The following is a 25554-nucleotide window of genomic DNA, read 5'->3' on the forward strand; positions in this document are numbered from 1 at the left end:
CTTTGTGTAAGTATTAAATTGCTCCCTTTATGCCGTAGAGGGTATTTTAACCCCTTGTTTTGATGCGCTGCAAAATTTGAAGCACATTCCTGTGAAACAAACTGGCAGGGTAAATCCTATAGCTGACGCCTGTTTTATTGGTTTTATTTACAGCCCAGTGCGATAATGTACTTTGTCACATATAAACTTAATAAAAAATAAGGAATTACTGTCTAATTATATTCTAAGAGACTAGGCATTTGGAGTTACGAGATTCAGTGACTGTAGCTTTGGCTACATTGTTTTTGTTGGCTTCTGTGATCCAATTAGCACATCCTGTGGTGACGTATATGTCTACTTTCACACTGTTAATGTGTTATAATGGCTGAGAAGCTCTTTTAAGATGTTCCCCACAACGCGTTTCAGCGTTGGGTACACACGAACGCGTTTTGAATGGCAATTGGCCACAAGTTGCCGTGACTTGAAATTTGCGCTTGAACTTGACCGTCGGAATTGCATGGGAAACGAGACGCGAATTTGCCCCTTGCTCCCTTCTTTTATGCTGCTCAAGTTGTTACGGCTGATGTCAATCCTTATTATCATAAAATTCAGCCCGCTTCTAATTAAAGGACGGGGGCAGTTAGAAGCCGGTCTTTTTTTCACGAGACAGGGACCGATCTAGCATCTCTCTCTTGGAGGACCCAAATAAGGCCGATTACCTTCCATCGGTAAGTTATAAAATATCTATAGCTTAAAGAAGAAAGTGTGCTTGGACTTTTTGGTGAACCGTACGTAAGTTCCACTTAGCCTCTAAATCCCAGGAGGCGAGGGAAAGCGATACAGAATATGGTTATACTGTATTTAATTTGTTTTCATTCTAAAGGTTATGTATTTGATGAACAACTTCAGATAGCAGCGACAACTTTTTGCAGAGTGCATGTATTTTGATCAGTTTTCTGCGGCTGTGCTGTGACACCTCCCAGTTGTTTCGTAGAGGAAGTTCGATGCCGTTGCGTATTTGTAACGCGTCGAAGAATGGAGTTTACACGCAATGCTGTGAATGATGTTGCACTGTCCGTCAGTTATTTTATACCTCGATAAGCCATCTTTTTTAAACATGTCGCAAATCGGTGTGCTTATAACTATTATTCAGCTGTTGAGAGCCAATTTTTCATTCAAATGTATTCATATTACAACTATGTATTTATAATGAGTAAATTACAGGGACTAAATTTTAATGTGCTCACCAACAATTTGTATACTTAACTATACGTACAATATTGCGAATATTAAATGACGAAAACATACACACACACACACACACACACACACACACACACATATATATATATTATTGTTCTGATTGTACTCTTTTGGATTCATCAAGCCCAGTGACTGATGTAAGGTTTAATGACATTTTCAGCCTTGAATATTTGGTCACAGTATTTAACAATGTAAATCCCTTGAAGGTAGTTTGCAAAGCTGCATGTAATGGAGAGATAATGCGTGAGAAGATGCATATGGTCAAATTCTGAAAGCATTCCCTTTATAATACCGTTTAGACTAGTAAGTAGAAATGTATATAATTTATTTCAAATTTGCACTTTACAGTAGTTACATTTTGTTTTTCTCTTCAGCGTTTGTTTGTTCTTAATGCAATACATTTTTAGAGATTGTATGTCACTACTATGATTTTTTTTTTTAACTCCTGTTCTTCTTAAGTTCATGTTCAAGTTCATGTTAATAACATGCTAACAGGGTGATGGCTGCCTCATCTTTGTGCAGTCTGGTAGGCTTTTGCAAACAGTTTCATGGTGTCAGGCATTCAGTTCAGCAGCTTATCCATGTGGAGAGGTTTGAAGGAGGTTAAAGTGACCGTTGGTATAACCCGTGGTACTGCTGGTACTGCTCAGTTCAGGATGTGTATCATTTAAACCACATTTCTGGAATCCTACAGCTCAAACTTTTCTGTGTAAATTTGACTATTTTCTTGGTGACTGTTGGTCTTTGTCTGACAGGATGGGCTGGCATACATCTTGGCATACAGTATCTACATGGGCTGTGAGTTGGACATTTCCCATAATTAGAGGTCTATAACATCCACTAAAATTGTACTGTCATACTGATTAGAAGCTCCTAGAAAATACATTTTTAATGAGCATGCAAAGAGACTAATTTTGTCTGCTTCAGAATTAGTCTGCTCGCTGCAATTAAAAGTGCGTGGGATGTTTCCTTTTATTTTCTTTTTCAGTCAAATTTTCATTGGTAATTATCACATCAAAACTGATGCTATTGTCCATAAATGTATCACTTTTCTGAGCTCCTTACAAATCTTGGCTTCATTTTGTGAATGTAATCTTCATTGCTTGGAGGATGTTATAAGTCTGTCAGAGCATGCTTGTAAAACAGGGAAAAAGTAGGAAGCTGTCACCTTCTGGGTTGTGAGAATTGGGGTAGCTATGCTCCACAACTTGGCGCATCAATACGTTTCTCCCAAATGTGGTCATCTGCAAGTAGCGGCTAAAGACCCAAACCGTTACAGGGCCAGAATCAATTGTAATTTTACAGCATTGCTTTGTGTAATGGTTATGCTGTTATGCAGGCTCATTAAAGTTAGCTTTTTGGTTCTGCTCTGCCACAGGCAGCAAGGCTGATGCTAAGGGACGTGGACCTAGAGGGAGTGATTCAGCTCTCAAATATTTACTCTCTGTGTGACTTATTAATGGGTGACCCTGAGGTCCTAATGTCAAGTGAGTCCCTTTGATGTGGGGCTTCTCCAATTCCCTAGTGTGAGACCTCGGCCATGTCTACTGATACCTTCAGTGGGTCATGAGCATTGACCGTGTCATGCTTACACAATGACCCTGTGTTTCACGCATGCTGAAATAAATATATAGGCACTTAATATTTAAAATCTGAAACATGTTATTTTTTTTTCACCTGAACATTCTGGAGGCTGTTTTGTTCACCTCCTTCGGGATTTGTCTTGAACTTTGAGAAATTTAAGGCATAAGGTCACAAGTACGTGATTAGAATGTTATTAACTGAACATTCTAATGCTGATGTAAAATCATGTAACAATCATGACTGCTAATTGGGGTGTTCTTGAACAATTACTTCAAATTTTGGAAACAAAAAACATTTTTTTAAAAGCATACTCTTCAAAGGGTTAAGTAAGTCTTACTTTTCTTTCCATCATTCCATTTACCAAAAGCAGGAATAAGTGCGTTGTCTGAATAAGGAAGATAAAGTGGTAAATCAGAATGCTCTCATTTGGTATTCAGAGTTAAAGAAAGATGTACGTTATGGCTGTTATGTTTTTTATATCCATGCTGTGCCTTGTTAAAATCAGTCATTATGTCAAGATTGAGTTTTGCTTGTGGATGTCTGTGCTCATTTTGTCCTGTGTACAGTGTTGGTTGTTTTGATTATTCTTGTTATTTTCGTGCGATACCATCGCTATTGTTCTTCACGCCGTGCACATAATGAAACCCAAGTACAGATACCACGCTTATCTGTTTTTAAAGAAAGAGGAAGGAGAATAAAAAATTGATGTTTTCATTCTCATGAAAACTACCTTTGATAAAAGGTATGATGGCTCTCTTTATTTTAAGACCCAGCTGCACAAGGCTAGCTCAAGGTTGTTTGTTTCCATTGCTCTCAATGCTAATTGTCTTTATTTAGTAGGTTCTATGGGTACTGATGTTCCTTAAATGGCACTGCAAATCGGAATTGCATGATTTCAACACGTTTGCCTGTTGTACAAAAAAGAAGTCTTATACTCTTGTTAGTTAACGTAACACATTTGGATCTCTGCAAAATGTGAAGTGCTTCTTTGTTCCCGTAATGTGAAAATGTAGAACACTGGATAATTGTTTACAGCTATTTTATGTTTGTGTGGGTTATAGTGTAAGCTTCACTGTGCTGTCTTCTCCAGCAGAACAGTCAATGCTGTCCATTCTGCCTGTACTTTTACACCAGATCTTGACTGTCTGCAAGAGAAATTATGGTGATAACCGTTGCAGTGAAAGCAGGTCAGAAAAAGTGCCAACTGCCAGATATTAATGTATTAAATGACAGAAAATGGCAGTATGAATAATCTATAGATACAGGTGAAGAGTGACCAAATGGACGTGCTCTGGCTTCAACATGGGAAGGTCCTCCACTTCTTCTGTACATAAAAGTGGTGGCATTAACGGGTGACATTTCAGTCATTATCGGTAATTACGTTGCTACTTTGTGCAATTTTCAATAGCTTAGATTTAAAGACTGATGTCATTATAGCTGCATACTCTCCTATGCCATTTGTAGTAAGTTCAGTCTTAGTCGCACTTTTCGTATTAATTTTGGCTCAAAATGAATATATGAGATGTTGTGGTTTTAGCATTGCAACACGAATATGGTTTGTATGTGTTGTTCCCATTAAATTTTATAAAGGTGTACTGCATGATAGTTTCATTGTTATTCGGGTGAACTGCTTCTCTTGATTCACAACATAAGTCGTGAACATTTCATTCTGGGATTACTGATTTGATACAGAACAAATCCAGCCTTAGACAATATTAACATGGTTATCCGTTGAACCCAAAGCCTACAGTTTAATGGAAAACCTACAGTTTTTAGCCCTACAACTAGAAATTGCACCAGTCACTGTGACAAAAAATTGTGTTCAGAAATGCCATAGCCATGGTTTTACAGCATTGTTGTGGTCCCATGAAATATATTGAAAGGTACTCACCAATTTTGGGGAAAAATAGCTATTTTTTAAAATCGTATTTTAAAGCCTTCATCTATTGGTGTATGTTTACAGATTTGTGGTGTTTAATCCTATTTTTCTATGTAATTTATGTAAGCAAACTCTCTGAATGTCCTGCTCTTTTAGACATCACATGAAAATAAATAATAGGTCAGACATGTTCTTGCAGTTCTGTTATCTGGATGAATCAAAACAGTACCATAATTTGTGTTCAGGGGAAATGACGGAATCAAATTGTTGTTTGGGTTTTACTGAGCTTTGTGATTTTTTGCCTCTTGAGATTTTTAGGTAGGGAATGCTTACAAAGGTGTTTATCATACGTCTGCAAAAATCTTCTTATTGAGTTGAATGAGATGTTTAAGCAAATACTTAACAGCGTAACAGTATATTAAATCATTTTGAAAACAAATACCCTGTTTGTCATTTTACGGGTTAAAGGGATGTTGATTTTCAGAAGGAACTTCTGAGATATCTTCCAGAAACAGTGAAATGTTGCTGTTGGTTATGCTTTAATGCGGAGAAACATTGCTTTCAATTGGTGGTCATGTGTGAAAGTGAATGGGTGCTGTAGTTTTTTCATCATTCACTTTGAAAATGCATTTCAGTAATATCATCTGAGGCAGTTGCATTAACCACCCAAATTAGGGAGGTGATTGACATGTTCATATGACCCTTATTTTCCACTCCTCCTGATGCTAAACACTGAACTTAAGGCTGTGGAGAGGGAATACCTGGGAGTAAATACATATTGTGCTGTATCAGGTGACCTGTACGGATGTCAGAGCCTGGGGGTTGGATCCATTGAGGCCAGTTAGAAGCACCATTGACCCCTCCAATTAAATATTACTCCATACTTGTGTGACTACATTAACTACCCTCAAAGTGTGCTTGTTTAAAATTAGAGCATCAGTATTCTATCTAATGTGGGGCAGTCACTGAAGGACTTCCTGAATGGCACTATCTCTCTCTCTCCCCCCCCCCCCATAGACCCTTTTTCACCTCTTTAAAAAAAATCTATTTCTATCTTTGCATGGCAGTTGCCTGACCTGCAAACACCAAATTATTTGCTCCAAAATGAATTACTTATGTTGTGTAACAAAATGCCACATTCTTGTTTGATATTTGTAACTCACTGGCTAGGGCACACAGTTTTGAGATTGATCTACTTCTTAAGTTTAAATCTGATGAAACTACAAATTGAGCTAAAATTTAGATGTTTTTTATAAATTACAAACATGATTCCCGTTTTTGTTTAATGGAAAGCTTTGACCACTCAGTTTTTCTTTAGTGTCCAGCTATACATTTGCTTTTTGATAAGAAGTATATATGCAAAAACATCACTATGTATTATATATAGAGAAATATCACATATATTGTACCAATCTGTCACCAATCTCATACTACTCATACTCACACACGGCCTCACACACAAGTGGGACACATCATGGCAATAACACTCTTTGCACCTGCAGTGTTAAGAATCACTTAGTTAAATTTACTTTGTATGTTGTCAAGTCTTTGTAGTTACAAATTAATACTGATGCAAAATATCAAGAAACAGAGTATTTTTACAACTTTAAATAACAGCGCCTAAAGAATGTGAAATATGTAAAATATTCTACACATTAACCTGTGAGTTTATGCTAAATATCTGTATACGCATCACGTTTTTCGAAGCCGATGATTCAACAGATGGAAAGCCGACGAATACGTGGGAACCGATTGAAAGATAGTTTGGATTTAACGTTTAGGAAAAAACTAAACAAAACACAAATAGCCACTATACTATCTTTTTGACAACGGACACAGTGTTTATTTCGTAAGGGGCAATGTTGCACAAAACCCAATAATTATTTCCTTATTTTACTCACTAGGGGGAGAAACATCCGGACTGCATTATTAACCATTATTAGCAAACGATAACGATAAAAATAGTTAGAAATAGGTAGATATCACAATAGTGGTATTGGCAAATATGAGAAGGATGTGTTTTTTTATATCGAACAATTTCGAAATGGAAGTGAATTTAATATTTAACAGTGGCATGTCACACATTGTATTACCCAGATTGAATTGCGAATTAGAGCAAACAACAGTCAAGTAGGCTATAGAAAAAAATCACACCTGCAATAGATTATTTTAAGTTCATTTTCTCATTTGCGTGACAGTTATACATTGATCCACATAATATTTCAGTGGTTAAACATTTGACTATCGTAGGCTAAACTAACTAAATGTAATGTTTACTGCTGTCATATACTGACACTGGTTACTTATTAAACATGTGGAAAGAGGGCAGCGTGATGCACTTCAAAAAGTTTACATAATAAATAACAATACATTTAAACATACACTGGCCATCCATTTACAATGGTAAAGGGCAATATTGTACGTTTAAGAATTTATGTAAGACTAGATAGGCTCCTTCATTCTGTGATGCACAAACTAAATTTTCAGCAATTAATTTTCAACCTTGGTTTGGTTTTATTGAATGTTTTAGATTTAGTTAACTTTAGTATACTTGTTTTATTGCGTTTCAGTAGGTATCGAATAAGCACATGTTATGGATACTGACGCACAGTTGTATCATTGGTTGATGCTCTGCAAGTAGGCTATGTTCTTTTTACTATAGTAGAACTGGAGTGGTTCACTGTAAATTATATCTCTTTCATTAATGCAATTGCAAACTTGCAAATTGTAGTTTCCTGTAGACTGTCTGCATATTGGATGTTGAAGTATCATAATGTGATGACACGGTTCCAGTTGCTATGAGTTGTTTAATCACCATTATTGTAAATACATTTTTTCTCATGACATGACAACCGTCTGCAGAAACATTGTTTTGTTTGAGAGATATGTTTGAGACAGAAAAAATCAAGAAAGGAAAATAAAATACATTAAACTTGATTTGAATCCTGTCTTATTGTATGATTCTGGGAGCTTTATTAATACCCACAAAATCTATTGCCAGGGGGAACGAGGAGCGATTTTCTTGATGAGGAAAATAACAACTTGTTATTTCCGTCCTCGCCTATCTTCTCCGTCATACTGCATGCACCATATTTTCAGTTTACGAAAAGCTGAAGACATAATATTTTATAAATGTGCACGTAGGGACGTTATTTGTAATTAAAACGTTGTTTATTTACTCCAAAGAAAAAAATATGGAGAGTAAATAATAATAATAATAATAATAATAATAATAATAATAACAACAACAGTAATGGTGATAATCATTATGACGAAGACGATGATATTATTATTATTATTATTATTGTTAATAATAATAATCATAATAATAATAATATAATCAAAGCAATAATATACTACATGACCTAAATGTGAACGCTTCAAATGTTGATGATGATGATGATGATGATGATGATTATTATTATTATTATTATTATTATTATTATTATTATTATTATTATTATTATTAGTAGTAGTAGTAGTAGTCATAATAGTAGAAGTGGTGGTGGTAGTAGTAGGCTAGTGCTTTGCAGAAATTAGTATTTCCAATTCTTTATGTCTCTAAGCTTTTTGCGAAATACATTTTTTTAAAACATTATTTATAGGTCACAGGTTCGCTGTAACTCTGAATTAATGGTGTGTTGACTGAACGAAGTACTGCCATGCTGCAATCCCATTGCGTTGGAAACATTTTTACTTTTTTCCAAGGAGTGTCGCTGTTCAGTGCAATACAGTCAACTGTTTGGAATTGCATTACGTCCACATATACTGTATCCCAACAGCATCGTTTCATCACTGAAAGCGGAAATTACTTCTTGTTTTATGTTTTAATATAATTTATTGCCTGTAAAGGGTAGGTATTAAAATATTATTTTGGCAGACATTTGTGTTGTAATGTACACGTAAGAGTTTTAAGATTCTCTGGCATGTAATTGTCTCCCTTTAATAGCCTAAATTACACAATAAGGGGCAATTTAATCAAAGCATAGTGGAATGACATTTTGAGTCGGACACTGTGGTGTATTCGAAGCATTAGGTAACGTTGTAAGTTTTTACTTTGCTAAGGCGCTTTGAGCTGGAACGTCTGAATTGAATGAAAAATACTGTGTGACGAAAAGGATGGCTAAATTAGCTACTGGAAATAATGAAAGTCTCGAGAGTGGGAGGGTGGAGTCAGCAGGCTCTCTATTTAAGCAACACATTTAAGGCAGCATTGTAACTTATTTATTTATTCATTTTTACCATAGACACATTTACATCTTGCTTAAAATCAACTGTTGAGCCGTGGATGGCGGTAACACTGCCTTAAAATACATTTTTTTGACAGTAAAAACCAGACTTTTTTTCTTTTCTTTTTGCATTCACAGCATCGTCCCTTTGGGCTATAGTGATTACAATGGTCTTTAAATAATCAATCGTTATAATAACTATTGTGTCTATGAAATGCAACAAGGGTGGCACTCTTCATTAAATCAATTTGCTGTAATCCTCTCAAGGAACTTTCTTGGATGTGTTTTCGCTTTTGAGAAGTCGTATAACTATAATTCGGATAACTTGTTTTTCTTTGAATGTTAAAAAACCATATAGTGTATGTAATCCCATATCTTAAAATAAGGTCATACCGAAATATCAAGCACAATAGGCTATGTAATTTCATATTTAATTCGAAACTACTTCCGTACGTAAGATTTTAAGATTCTGACCGAACTTTCTGAAAGAGGCAAAAACGATTGCTTAAAAGTCTCTCTTAGAATATGGCTAGATTAGCTTGCTGTCATTAAGTTTAGTAATTGAACCCTAGTTTCAGTTTTATGGAATAACTGGTAATCTTTCGCGTGCCAAAGCACGTGGATTTAAAAGATCATGGTCTGAAATTGTGATGCATGCACGTTATAATGAACAGCCATATCATATGACTGATACTGTGTTATAATAGGATGCGTCAGTAAAAGAACTGCCCGAAAGGTTAAAAAAAATTCTCAAGCATTTTTACCCCTAACCCTAGCCCCGAAATGTGTACTTCTTAAATATTTAATGTGTGTAGGCATTTATATTTGTAATTTATTGCTCTTATTAATGATCTTGTTAATCATTTTTATTTCTGTTGTTGTTGTTGTTCTTCTTCTTCTTCTTCTAATTATAATAATAATAATAGCTGAAGGGCAATGGTAGTTGTGCAGGATAGTTGTATTGGTTGCTGTAAATAGACACCGTTCACACAGTAGTGTGTGTAACTGGCTAACAGCGTAAAAATGGCTAAATTCTAAAAAATAAAATAAAACGAAGCAGAAGCATTTCCTGCTAGTATTTGTAGGACATAAAAATTGCTGTTGAAAATAGGTGTAAAAAAATTTAACCATTGATGTCCGATAAGCTGTTATCTGATTGGACAATAATGTCCATATGGTCCTAGTGTTGGAACGTAGGTGCGTCTACCACGTGTCATACCTATTTTCTCGAACTGTAAGACAGAAATTCCCTCAAATGAATGCTCACAATGATTGTAGCAATAGTTATTTTCGTAGTAGCCTGTGTATTTTTATTTAATTTTTTCAATGTAAAGCTCCGTAGCCTACCACTCTGTCGATATAATGCAATGCTATCCTTGTAGGCCTAAGCCATATATATTTTCAGACTGTAACAAGTTACGAACTTTCATAAACTGATATACACGTGGATAGTAATTAGACCCTTACCCTGGCCTATCACACAGTAATTGTCTGTATCTTGTTTTGGGTTATTTTCTTCATCATTTTGTTTTTGGTAATTAACATTCACTTATTTTTTTCCGAGAATATGCCAAAGTATTTTCATGAAACTACAAGAAATGACCTGAGACATAGCATTGCATTGGAAATAAATCAGTTATGCACTAAAATAAACTCCTCTCTCTCTCTCTCTCTCTCTCTCTCTGTCTCTCTCTATGCGCATCTTACCTCTCCTTCAAAAAATAGGGATGAATGTACTCAAGGTAGATAACTAATTTTTTGAAAATAAGGCGCTGGCGCGCTGAAAATACGATTTCGGTATCATTACTGTATTGTGTACTAACAACTTGGTTTGACAAAGATGCCAACGAAAGCAGGTTGTGGTTTATTATTATATAGCTAGGCTATATATAATATCATAAAATAGATCCACCACAATGATAAATGATTCATGTAGTATGTATCATGACTTCGCGGAAGCAAGGTTTAAGATTTTGGGAATGTCTTATGATTGAGTAAGTAGCTTACACATGCTTTACTATTTGAAAAATATGAAATGGCCGCAACCATAATATTTTACTAAAAACGTAAGTTATTACAATCATAATGACAGACAAGAGTAGGCTAATCGATATACAAATAAGCTGCTTCTGAAGAATAAACTCACTGTACATTGCATTAAACTGAACCTTTTTCTAAAAAATCTGTCGATACACGGAATACTGAATTGATTTAAATAAATAAATGGCAGCGTTTTACACAAATTTTTCATTATTAAAAGTTTTCTTATTCTTATTTTCGTTATTGCACAAATGGCAATACAAGTGAAGCCATACAAATAGCCTGAAGATAACGCCAGCACAGCATATACAATATTACACGTATCTTAAACTATATAACACCTTTAGAATATCTTTAAAATATGAATCGGGATAACCTATCCCGGCCCCTGACGTCAGGACGCAATCATTCACGTAGTAAAATGTGGAGGGCTCGGGCGAACACAATTTCAACATCTCCTGAGGCAACGGCGAATCGTAAGGCAGCCCTTCCTTCGTGCTTCGAGACGGAATACGAGCGTGTTCGCAGCAATAGACGAGGAAGCAAGATTTAATAAGAAAATGATCTCAATCAGTGCACGAAAACGCGGTGAAAATGACCGGAGACGTATCTACTTAACCTCACGCAAGGCAACGTGACCCAGAACCTACAGTTTTCCAGTATCCGTCTTGAATTTTTGCCTCCCGAGCACAGAAGCGTCAGAACTGTTTTCCAAGCACCTTCACCTGCCTCTTGGATTCGCCTTTATTTTATTTAACAGATGGAAGAAAATCCCATTTCCCATTTCTTTCTCTTTCATTCTCATTTTCTATTCCCTCTCGCACACAGGCATGGTCCGCGTTATTTTGAAAAGATAACCGGCTCGATTGGTATCATTTCATTTTTGTTGTCGCTGTGTCTCAAAGCTTCAGAGTGTGCAGTTGACCCAAGTAATACTTTAGGTAACGAGGCTCAGATTTGGGGGAAGATGCTTGTTCCGGCCCGCTTTCATCTTCTCGTCTGTGCTACATTTTAGGTTAGAATAATTCCATCACAAGCCCTTGGAAGGGTGCCATCATGCCTGTTAAATACCCACCATATCCTACTTTGTAAGAAGAAAAAGTAAACGCGAAGCGCTGGGAGACGAATGGACGCGTCCATGGTATATACTGACTAAATCTGGTGTTTATATATAGAATGTTTAATGAAAAATTAGATTAAAGTTGGATCTTTCCGAGAAATGCATCGCTATAGCAATAGCCGTAGCAATCCTTGCTGTGATGTAGCGTATTGAGCTGTGACACTTGGGCATGGGCACATGCTTTGTTGTTTTCGTGTTGAGATTTTTTTTTTCAGTAATGGGGGCTGGTCCCAAGTCATTTCATGTTCGTTTTTAGTCTTTGAAGAATTAATAGCGCTACTCTCTCTCTCTCTCCCCCTCCCTCTCTCTCTCTCTCTCTCTCTCTCTCTTCCTCTCTCTCTCTCTCTCTCTCTCTCTCTCTCTCCCTCTTCCTGTGTACGTCTATCGCTTAAGTCGGCCGAAGTGATTCAGGATAAATACAAGGCGTAACTAAGAAAAAAAACCTTCACGCAGAGTTGTAACAATAGCAGAGTTCACAATGGACAATGAATAGGGGAGTAGCACCACTGTTTGGGTTTCTGTACACGTTCACAACAGCCGGTCCAGTGGAGAGGACTGAAACGGACTTCAACAGATTCTCTCCGTGCCTGTGAGAAAATCTGGTGTGAGAATGGATGCTAACAGAAAACGGGGGAGAGTTCTGTCTCAAAACTTTATCTGTCACGAGCCACTCAAGCACGAGTAATGACGGTGTTTGAAATACTTTGCTCCGGATGGGATGAACTAACAATATTACTTTTGCTTCCATACAATGAGCTTCGATTAAAGAGAAACTGACATTTTTAGAACTTCGTCGCCGCTTAAACGCGCTCACATTTATGCTATACCGAGGAGTATTTCGTTTTTTTTATTTTTTTGTAAATATGTTTTTCATTTGTTGAAATGGGCGTATCTGTTAGGCCTGTCATGATGGATTATCCCTAAAGGCCTTTGCATGTAAGTATTTTTGTATTATTATTATTATTATTATTATTATTATTATTATTATTATTATTATAGTGGTGACATTTCAAGGTATCGTAAGTTGGCAACCTCTCTTCTGTAAAGTTTGTCTTCTGAAAGCATGTGGAAAATGTGTCTATGTTCATTCAGTAATTTTAGTGTATGCTTAACCTCATTGATTCACTGATAGTGCATTATTATTATTATTATTATTATTATTATTATTATTATTATTATTATTATTATTATTATTATTATTATTAGTAGTAGTAGTAGTAGTAGTATTAGTGTCATTTATTGCGGTTATTTTGTAAACTTAGGGAAATACTGAAGTTTAGAAACACATCTGAACTGTGAACCGTTGGTACTGCCTTAACGAAATCTTCCTTTATGCATTCAACTAAGTAATCATGAAGCACGCTTAGCGGCCCCAGTCCGGGCGTTTAAAGCAAACAGTTGTGCGATTGTTGTACGAGCCTGGGAAAATGTTTCGGGGTCTGGGAGGTGGAGTGTCTTGACGCCAGACCCTCTTGTTAAGAAGACTTCTGTGCTCCCAGACGTTATTGTCATGTTAATGAGCGCCAGCACGTTGTTGAACTTGATGTTGACTTCTTTCTTTGGGGCCACATTTTTCTCGGTCACTTGTTTGTGGGAAAATGTTCTCTGGAGCTACAGTGTGAAATTAATTAATCAGGCCTTCAGGAGTTGCTAACAAAAGAACCGCGAATACCTTGGCTGCATTCAGAGGGTTTTTGATTTCTTTTCCCTTACATCAAAAATATACCACCGAGCTAAGTAAGAATAAAACAGGGTATAATATTTGTCTCAGTTTTTTTTACAAAATTCAGCAATGGATTTATTTAAGTGTGAAATAATTGGATATATATTTGCCAAATGTGTTTTTACTACCTTCTGTCCTTTGGTAAGTTTCATTCTCACAGTTAAATTTTATCCACGCTGTGTGAGTAAATGGTGTTCTTCGGTACAGTGTGTAATGTTAGTCCAGTTAGCAATAAGCCACGCAGGCTTAAAGCTGGTGTTATGTTTGGTAGCTGTAATTTGGTTCGTGCTGAATAGCGTCAGTTGGACTAGTCTGTGGAACCAAAATGCTGCTTTTAAACATTTTTCCCACCACTGCGAGTGCGTGTGTGTGTAAGACAGAGAGAGAGAGAGAGAGAGGAAATGAAAATAGCCAGTGTCCCATTAAAACTCCAAGATGGACTGCAGTGTTTATGTTTAGCGGTACTCTCTCTCTCTCTCTCTCTTTCTGTCACACACACACACACACACACACACACACACACACACAATTTCTGTTTGCGTGTTTCTGCGTGCGCGCGTGTCCATGTTCTCCGTCAAGATTCACTGCTACATATGCCATTTTTCATGAGTATTTTATTTTTTTAATTTACTTTCTTTTTGTGTGATATGTTAATACTTACTCTATAGCCATTTACTCTATTGAAATGACAAAGATAGCGTATTGAAGTCAATTTCAGTTTATCTGAATTGACTTTTCTTTCGTTGCTTTTACCCTTATACTGACATTATAGGCCTACGTCAATTCAGAACATAATGCATCCATCCGCACAATTAATTGCTGTAACACGCAACATGCCAGTCCATGTGTAGTTAATATGGGAGTTTAAATCTGTGGTATAACATTATTCAATAATTGAACTATGTGTGTTTTAAACATTTAATAAAGGTCATTATTCAATTTGAATAGAAGGCATTAATTATCAGTTGTTATCGTAATTCTTTTTACAATTAGAACACGATATTAAAAACCGAAGTTTAATAATTTTTATGATCTGCTTTATAATATGATTATACAGACAGTCATTCAGCAACCAGTGTAGCATACATATTATCTGTAGTACATCTGGATTTGTTATCGCCGAACATGTTCATCACTTAAAAGTGTTTGCTATTTAACCGTTCTGTATTTGCAAAAGGAGACAGCATGCTTGTATTATTTTCGCTCTTTTAAAAGAAACGAGATTATGATGTACAGAATTCCGTGTACATATTTTTCAGGCAACAGGTGCTGAGAGAGAAGGCCGCTGTTTTATGCGAAAGAGGTAAATATGTCAACTTTTGTGCAATATTTAGCCGAGCAACATGCTTTTACAGTGATATTGGATGTGTTCTTTTAAATATAGTAATTTTCATTTATTTTATTTGAATATATATATATATATATATATATATATATATATATATATATATATATATATATATATATATATATATATATATATATATATACATATATATATATATATAGGATTTTGTAAATTGGGTAAATTGGGATGGGATTAGCTGCACCAGGAGAGAACCCTTGCAAATCAATCCCTATTCGAATATGCTTTTGCACTATGTCTCCAAACACATTTGATAACACATGCAAAATAGAGGCGAGACTCCTGGTTTCCTGATGTGCCTGTATTACTACCATTCCTGATTTTACCTGAGTATGTGCCCTATGGCCCACGTGCCCGCCTCGTTTAAAGCATAGTCTTATCGTTCATGGTGACGTTTCTCAGCCATACTCATTCACGAATGGTCGCGATTCAAGTGGTATGCTCGCTTATCGCACTGTATTGGCTGCATTTGTCCCATCGGTTGATGACTAGTGCGCATTACGTCATTGTTGAATGGCATACGAATATTCTCTGTCCCTTTTATAGAATATCCTATAGCAAGGAATAACGTTTTTACTTGGTGAATGGAACCGAGCGTGAGGCCTATATACTACCGTGTCAGGAAGCTGCATTTCACGTTTTATAACGTGATTTAATGGGTTGCTTTGCATAACGTTAGAGCCCCAGAACTATTTATTCCAGGTTTTTTAAGGTTGTTCCCACAATATGATACATGATGTGTGAGGTAAAATAAAAACCTATTCTGTTCTGATAAAAAAAACTGCTAAGATCTGTGCAGCAAGGACGTATAATGTCAATTGTTTTACAGTAAGCTATGTCCATTTCAACATTTTGCTAAAGTCGAACATCTTTCCATGATTTGGCCTTTTAAATGCTGTTTGATTTACTTCATTACCCCTTCAATTTCAGAATACTGGGCTCTGTACAGTATTTTAGGGCGTGTCTAGCGTAAGGAAATGTGTGCCTGTATGATAAAAATACTCCATTTGAAAGATCAGATCTTGACTATTGAATTTAATTTCACTTTACCTCGGCTTTTTGGCAACACCAGCTTGTTTGTCTCACTTTCTTTCTCTCTCTCTCTCACTCCCTCTCTCTCTCCTCTTCTGTAAAAGAAAGACGGATTTGAGTTGGATTTTAGATTTAGATTAGTAGCTAATTTGAGAGTGGAGCATTTTTCAAAATACTTTTGAATATGAAAAATAAACGAACAACTGTAGCAAAAAAAGGAGTAAATTACTCCCATTCAAAATATTGACGTGCAGCACATAATACGCATGCGTGCACCTCAGGTACATCATCGGCAAAAACAAGGACTTCACAGGCACAACAAAAACTTTCATCTTTTGAATTGGCTGAAACAAAATTATGCTTAGTCACATGGGTTATTGAATTTGTTTTACTGGTTGTGGCGTTGTAAGATATCTAAAGTTCACAGTTCCTGAATTGAAATTTCAGTGTATATTTTTACATTTACATTACTTCGACAGTATGTGAATAGAACGTATAATACAAAAATTACTTTCTATCACGGTGTTTCAGCTGGTCATTAATAGCAATCAGCTTGACGTGTAAAACTTTCCCTGTAAGTAATTTAATTATAAGTTTTTGTATTTCGTTAAAAGATATAGGGGTACTCTGTTATCACAAAAAAGTTCCAGTCTCAGTTCATGTTATCACTGAATCGCTGACTGAGATATATGAGGGGAATTGCGATAATACACTACATTCATACTATCAGCAGTAGCATCACCTTTGAAGAGACTGTAATTGTATCAAAATAAAGCAGCAGATCTAAGTAATATGCCTAGATTTATTTCAGCACCAAGGACAGTGTCCATACACGCTTAGGCCTATTACTTCGTATATGTACTAATATCTTAAATGTCCGTTCAAATTTAAACAGATTAATTTGCATTGTAGAAAAACCGTTTTGTGATATCATGTTATAATATGTAATTATATTTTTCGTTGATAAAATCTTTATCGGTATGTGAAGTAAGACCTTATGGACAATCCCTATGATGTTTCAATGATATTTAAATTTCAAAGAATGAAAGACTCAACATTTTAAGGTAAGTAATATTAATGTGATTGAAGTAATGTTTTAAAAAACATAATTCAGTTGTCTGAAGTGGGTCATTGTTATTTTATGAGAAGTATGGCTCGGGATGTTTAAACCCACTTTATAAATATTAATTTTAGGTGCAAACTTTCTGACGAATAACTCCATAATCGCGTGAAGTTCTTATTGACACTCATTTGGATTATACACCGTTCTGCATTCATTCAAGCCTGGATAGATCACGCACCAGGTACTGCATATAGGTACTGTATTTTATTAATCCTATAAACTCTCCTCTTTCCACTAAGATTAATGGGCGATTGGGATTGTGCCCACGTTACTGAAAACAGCAATTACACAGTAGCCAATATACATGTGTGTGTGTGTGTGTGTGTGTGTCTATATATATATATATATATATATATATATATATATATATATATATAATGTGTGTGTGTGTGTGTGTATAAAAAGTAATAATAAATATACAAGAGACGTGGTATTATAGGGGGATTTAGAGGATATGTGTTTGAAGTCTTCTGTTCTAGACCATTAACAGAGCTGCCAGGTTGCTTAAAGAGAAAGCTGGGTATGACGGATAAAGCGTCGCGGAGGCCCAATTAAGGAAATAATCATTGAACTAATGTTTATTATGGGCCCCTTTAGCCTACAGTCGGCAACATAATGCTCTTGAAAAGTGGTGTAATGACTGAGCAGGACACAAAAATTAGGCAACACACACACACACACAATATTACATTTCAAGCATTGTATATACAGCGGTACAGTATGAACCACAGTGAAGAAATCGGAAATCACACAGGGTCTTTCCGTCTTTCATTATGGGGGTAGACTCATATCAGAAAAGAGCATTTTGCACACTAGAATTATTTAAGAATTTCAGGCCATGGAATGGCACATACTGTCTTTAATCAGAAAAATGTTTAATCTCATAAACTGGGCGCACTTTGTCAGCTCTCTCTGTAAGTAATTCGCATAACGCATAAATTATAAATAGCCTTTTTGGATGTGCGTGCTTAACGTGCTGTGTGTGTGTGTGAGCATGGCGTTTTAATACTTCGTACTAAAACGTGCTTACTCCCTATTTTGTTGGCTAACCTTTGTTTAAAATGATAACGGTACAGATAAAAGATCGAGCGCATTTCCCTTGGCATCGCACAATATAATAGTTAAAGCCAGATTCAGTTGGCGTGTTTTCTCATTGGCTGAAAGAATGCCCGCCAGTTAAGCTGTATCTGAGTACAAAAGCATGTCCTAATTGATGGAGTGAATGTTGGTCTTTTAACAGCATAAAAGTTAGTATACTCTCGGCAGAAGAGAACGGCTGTTGGACATTACCCCATCACAGAGATGAGAGATTTGAGATCCTGAGAAAATGTACAGTGGTCAAATGTCCTTTGACACTGACAGTGACCTTTTTCAGTGTGTCCTGCGTAAGAAAGTGGCTCGTGACATCGTTAGTAGAGAAGGGAAATCGGTGAACGGGGTTTTATTTCTAATTTCTAATACATAATAAAGTCAAACAGCGAGTGAGATAATGATAACAGACAAGCCCACTGTACACAACATCACTGATATGGTTTGGTGGTTCATCAACGGGTTAATGCATTTTCCTTTATATTACTGAAATCAAGCTACATAACAGAACAAGTTTCATTTTAACTGTTTTACCTATTTATGTGAGTCAAGTTTTAAGGTTAGGATGGAGTGATTACTATTACTATTATTATTATTATTATTATTATTATTATTATTATTATTATTATTATTGTTGTTGTTGTTGTTGTTGTTGTACAGGGTAGGTTTCATTTTCATTTATTAAATAATAATTCATTTTTGTTTGATCTATTTCTTTTTTGAACCTTCTCTATATCATATTAAAGCATGTTCACTGTAAGCGAAGTGCATTCAATAGATCTTGCATGCTTATTAATTTCAAATGCATTTGTCATGCTGTACAACATATAATCAAAGTTACGTAGTTTAAAAAAAATGGATTGCCATTTGGACTGCAATGACTAAATGTATTTTTATTAACTACTTTTATTCTGTGTCCTAATAATAGTAACGATGTCTCATATTTTTCAACTTTTTATTTTACATTATTATTCTAGTACTTAAATAGGCCTATCACTTAAAGAGACTATAGAAACGCATTCATATATTGCAGAAATTTAGAATGGTTTCAATCCTATTAAATATTTCCAAGTGTGTTTTACGCACACATAATTTGCAGAATTGTTTGCTGTTAACCAAACTCAAAATCAATCAAACACAGTGTATGTAATAAACTTAATTCTTTATGATAGACAGACTTCTAAACGAATTAACTGGAAGGTATTCTGAAATTAAAATACAAATATAGAGACACAAATTATTGTAGGCCTACCTACATTCCTGTGCTGTGATTGTTTTCAGAACATCCGAGTACTACTCATGAAGTGGTTACACGTGTGAATATGTGGTCTATACATCCCGGAATTCTCGCTTTAGCACAGATAGGCCTAACTGTTGTGCCTTGATATCTGTACGTTAGCTAAAACGATTAAGTTGACATTTATTTAAATATAATGAGAGACAAAACGTGTATAACATTCTGCACATATCAAATAAGATAAACACATTTAAAATATATTATATATTATTGGCAGAGAAGAAAAGCCCGTGAAAATGTGTCTGATCTTATTATAATAATTTTTAAAAATTTTTATTTCTCCCTTTGAAATGGTGCATTCCATTGTCTGGCAGCCGTATTGCATCCTACATAAGGAAGGTTCCATTTGTGAATACGAAATGGGGTGGCTATCTAACTGAATGAAATAAAATACTGGCCGGATAATCATCAATTCTTTATCTGACCTAGCTCTCTCTCCCCCTCTCTCTCTCTCTCTCTCTCTCCCTTCTGTGTGATCGAGGTAGATTTAAATACTGTATATGTATCTGTTTATGTCTATATAATAACTGTTGTAAAGCTACTTAAGGAAGTATTCTCTCATGCATTTTTTTAATGGTTTGGTGCATGACCTAATTAGACCGTAAAATGTGGTTATGTGATTACATATGGCCTTGTATCTGTTGACTATTGCATTTGACCTATTGGTGTCAGTTTTGTCACATTACTGTTTTACTGTATAAAATGCTATATGTGGTGGGATTGACGTCCTTTACCTGTTTATGCTCAATTGTGTATGAATATGTCATTCTACAATTACAGCCATGTCTATAAGCTTACATTGAATTGTGTGATCATATCATATCATAATATTGAGATATGATGTGTCTCACACAGGTTCATATTTGTATATAAATATTCCTGCAAAGCGTGGATTAGGAATACATGAATACCATTTTATATGAGGTTTGGATTTTGGTTTTAAAAGTCACGGGGTGTCAACTGCTGTATGAAAACGGCGTTATCTCTACTGTAACATTATAATGTTATTAGTAAAGTTCTGTATTTGTACCTATTTCAAATACTGTGACCCTTTTGTTATGGGTGAAAACTGTTGGACAGTAAGCTTCCGATGAGGGTTCTGTGAACGTCCAGTTTGGTCTTAAAGTTTTTCACGTGAAATATTCCGTCAATAATCCTAATACATACGAGAGTAGCCTACCCAATGAGTATTAACTGTGCCGAGCGTGTCAAGTTTAAAGTGAATTAAGGGAACCGGTACGTGAGGTTGAATGGGAAACGATCTGGAACCTAGGTTTCAGCTTCAGGTGATTGTCCGAATATAGAAGCATTATGCAACATTCACTCGTCTTTATATGGCAATGGTGTAACACGGTGTGTAGTATAATCGTTAAACAGTCATTCCCCACGTTGTCTATACATAATAGGGAATAATGCTTGCGTTTTATTTCATGGTAAAATTTTGTTGATGGGAGGCAGTGTTCCTAAAGAGGATTTTTCATGCATCAATAACATTTTTGCCTAAGTTAATTAGAATAATTTAAACACGACATACCTCGTCATTATAACGGAGGTTCATTTTAGTTCAATGCAAATACAATGATAACCTTTCACTTGTTGGCGAGAGCAAATATGAGTTTGTATTTCTGAAGCCCCTGTCTATTTTACCAGTGTAGGCCTACTACCTCTCTATATAGGTGTGGACGGTTAGTTCCCAACAGTGGGATTCTGCTATTGCCCTTCCTAACTCATTATATGGGGCTGTAGCCTAACTGCCCATGTAGGCTATAGCCTATATTGCGCTGGGTATCAATATAGCCTACACGTTGAAATCTTGGCAACGTGTTTTTGACGTCATCTGATAATTTAGTATTGTGAAATATATTAAAGTACACTTCAATTCTAACGGCGGGTTTTCTGATGAGAGTTTTCATCTTCTCTTTATCACCCCCCCCCCGCCACCCCCCAAGTCCCGAGCTGCAAAATTAACCAATGAAATATCGCTTTGTGTTAAGTAACTTCACTGCTTCTGAGATGCAGGTTGTAGTCTTTGAATGATGCTGTCCAACAACAATAAAGTAATTGCATTACTGTGACCGTTTTCAGAGATCCTTATTTTACTGTATAGGCTAATGATATTGATGTGATTGTCTTTGTGAGCTTGTGAAGTTACCAGTTTTTGGAAATTATAACGTCTGTCGGAAGGCAGTGCGCTTGGTTGCAGCCGTGTGTAGCGTCTCTGGGTTGCTCAACCATGTGTATCAATAAGCATGGCTAATGCCGGTGACATCACCATGCCATTGGCCGTGTGACCCCCGTGGCCTGTGTGAATTTGTCCCAGCCCATCGAAGCCGCTGTGGCCCCGCGCGAGGCAGTTGCGTTTCTTTCTTCTCCTTTCTTTTCAGAACTTCCAGAGTATGCTGCAATTCAGGGTACACATCGTTCTTCACTGGCAGTCCAACCATCCCATAGCATAAACCGAGTGAATGGGCCTTGCGCGGTGAAGTCTGTTTACAGAATAACGAATTTACGGAACCTATTTTTGTGCGTTTACACAGTTCTATATTCAGCAGTCACCAATGTAGCGTTTAAGAGTTGCAATTGCAAAACGGACGTTTTTCGCTGGGACATCTTCGTTTCACGTTTGAAATTTGGACCCATGGACACTACCCTTACGCCTCCTAATAACATCTGATTATTAAATCGCGTATTTCAAAACTTGACTGGACAAGATATAACTTCGGAGGAGGAACGGATGCACCTGCAAATCGTGAGTAACCTATGATGTTCTTGGTATAAGTTTACAGTTTTAACGTTTAAAGTTATATTATTATAGATTGTAGTTATATTCTGTATTTATTAGTTGTGTAGCTTGTTTAGGTGGCTGATAGCCTTCCGGTTAGTTCGAAGATGAGAGTGGTTTGAACTGACAAGGTGCCATTTAAGTTATATGCTGTTAAAGAGGGGTTAACGAATTTGAAAGGTTGTCATAGTTCAGATAAGTTATATTTAACTGTTTTTTTTAACTTGCGACTCTTGACAAAGCTCAATTGACAGGGAATTCTAAACGTCAGAAAAACTATCATCTCATTTGTTGCACTCAAATGATCTGTTCTATAGGCAGATTTTATAGCTTGTTGTCATATATAGTAATTCTAGATTTTCAAGGAACTGATGCAAATTTGTTTAAATTGCGAATATGCCATCTTCTGAATATTACATAGATTAACATTGGGCCTATGTAGACTTCTGGTGTCTCTGGTGCCCTTGTTGAGTATTGCCATTCTGAATATGATTTTTTGAGGTTATCCCTCCACAATTTACCAGTAACAGTTCAACGTTCTTGCCGTCCAGTTATTACTTTATCAACATTCTCAGTTTGTGGTCTTTTGCGATGGGTCGATTGAAACTGGCTTTTCAAAGATTCGATTAGTGTTTTGCTATAGTGCTTTGATATGATGATTCATATTTGAAGTTTGTTTTCCATAACAAAATGGCATACTAGACTTTCCCTCAACCCAAACCAGAATTAATGATTATGGACTTGAACGAAGAATCAGAGGACGAACTATGTGGCCATTATTGGAAATGGGTCATGTGTTTCATATCATGCAAACGGATAGGCCTCAACCACTATACAGACGACTCCTTATTGTTATTGTTATTATAAGTTCAACATATATGTTGAACTTGAATGGAGACTGAATGCATCAAAAACTATGTGTAGTGAATCGTTTTATTTTATGTTACGTTTTATATTGTTGCTTATGGTGTAGAATCACCCTTCAAATTAGACATGCTTTGGGAAGCTTTATTTAAAAAACTGATTACAGTAGAATCTTCTCTGAAAGTACTTGCGCAAAATCGAATCGTTATGACATCATTATGACAACCCAGTGACTGAAAAGGAGCACATTATGAGATTATATATTTCATGATACAGTAAAGGTTAAAATATGTGTCATTCAAAATAAATTAATTAATACACACGTACACACACAAGCAGGCAGGCAAGCTCATGTAACCGAGTCTGATACTATAGTGTGTGGGTTTGAGCTGAAGCCGCACATAAACGAATGTAATGGCTCCATATGACCACAACAGGAGAAGCATCTGGCGCGCAGCGGTCCCTTTAAGAGACGTGGGTTAGTTTTTCTCTTTGGTTATCTAGCTGTATGAGTTTATGTGATATCATAAAGCTAGAGAACCGAATGTATAAACTAATTCTGAAGACTTCGGGAACCGCCAATGGAGTGCGGAGAATCGGGAAGGGGGGCAGTCGGAGGAAGAGGGAGAGAACGCTGGAAGCTGAGAGAAGACTGTGTCCGTTTAAAATACCATAAAATGCCGACGTGGAGATTCCTGTGGACAAGAGGGTATAAATGGAATAAGTGCTGCGTCAAAGAAGGATATGCGGCCCGGACTGCCTTTCAAAAGAAATATGTGAAAAGCGGGTCAAAATTGCACCGTTTCAACCGGAGGCAGACACCATTCACACCGAGAGCTGGATACGCGACACTGTTAGTAGCAATATTTGGAGATCCTGATACTGGGGCCTAATGAGAACAATACGAGCGTGTTTTCAGACATTACTTATACACAGAGGAATTAGCATATTCAGAAGAGTTACGTGTTATATAATTGATGTAAATGTATTATTGGCATGTGAATAGGGGATGTGCTTAAAGGGTTAAATGGAGCATTTCGACTGATTGGTCCGTTGTCAGGAGTCACGTGCTGTGGCAAGCAGTAGTTCTTATACATGCTGTAACATGCAATATGGAAAATAGCATAGCATTGTGTGTGTGCCTGTGTGTGTGTGCATGCGGTGTGGGCATATGTGTATGTAAAAACGTGTGTTTTTATGGTCATTCTTATTTCATATTGCACCTAGAATATAGGTGCACATATGTATCTGAATGTGTTGGCTTTCTGCTGTGTTTGCATCGATGTGTAAAAGGTTTGCCACATCATGCCCCTTACCCTTTGTCTTTTTGACTTCAGAGAGTTGTCATTAAATGACATTCTGGAATTTGAGTTCGAAATTACATTCTGCTTCCAACTTCACTAAAAGCTACTATATGGTATAGATCTTGATCGTTTCAACAAGGTGACGTACCATAACAAAGTACGACTTCCAGACAGGGCCTTTATGCATCCAGATCATACTTTACATGTCAGAGACACTGCATGGTGTGTCCTCAGAAAGGTTCTGCCTGTTCATATCGGGGAATTGTGTGCGCTACACGTTTTGCACATCATTACATTTGAAGCGCATTGTTGTTTGGTCCATGCTTGGGGACCATCACCGAGAAGGCCAAATGACAGCATTTTTAACTACACAAGGTAAACAGCACGTTTCACGGCATTGGCAGAATGGTGTAGAATTTATACTGTACTCAAGTTATTTACATTCCAAAAACTGCCATGTGGAATGTTCAGTATATAGCGCCAGCAGGTATAGGAAGGAAAAGGGGCATTTATATGCCTATATAAACCTAAGGTGTCTTTTATTATCTTGGTGCACCCTGCATTAGAACTCCATGTTTGCTTCTCATGTACCTTTTACAGGCTGGTTACTGTCACAGCCTGCTCTTTATCTGACTAAGGACAGCAATAATATAGAGGGCTCCATTTCAATAAATATCGTCAGGAATTTATGATTGACACTTGCTGGCGGTTCTTGCTGTCTAGGCCCAGATTTGTTGTGAATTGGATTGTTGTGTGAATTGTGAATGACTGAAGGAAAGGGAGGGTAAAAAAAAACAAAAAAAAAACAGAATGACACCAGCTCTCTGTCATTGTCAGACTCATTACACTGTAAAGGTAACACAAAAATGTCACTCCTGTT

At 36.4% G+C, this 25554-nt stretch overlaps 1 long non-coding RNA gene across 4 annotated transcripts in view; it reads left to right on the forward strand.

Moving 5' to 3' along the window:
* Window positions 1-363: 363 nt before the first annotated feature.
* Window positions 364-25554, forward strand: part of LOC135253019 (uncharacterized) — a 64856-nt gene continuing 39665 nt past the window's right edge. The window contains exons 1-2 of one of the 4 annotated variants that reach the window (XR_010329513.1): window positions 11047-13030; window positions 15077-15120. This is a non-coding gene — a long non-coding RNA (uncharacterized LOC135253019). Of the gene's footprint in view, window positions 708-11046; window positions 13031-15076; window positions 15121-22018; window positions 22474-25554 lie in introns of those variants that run through there. The other 3 variants (XR_010329515.1, XR_010329514.1, XR_010329516.1) reach the window with 3 other exon arrangements.

This window comes from Anguilla rostrata, chromosome 4 (assembly GCF_018555375.3).
Source record: "Anguilla rostrata isolate EN2019 chromosome 4, ASM1855537v3, whole genome shotgun sequence".
NCBI classification, from domain to species: Eukaryota; Metazoa; Chordata; class Actinopteri; order Anguilliformes; family Anguillidae; genus Anguilla; species Anguilla rostrata.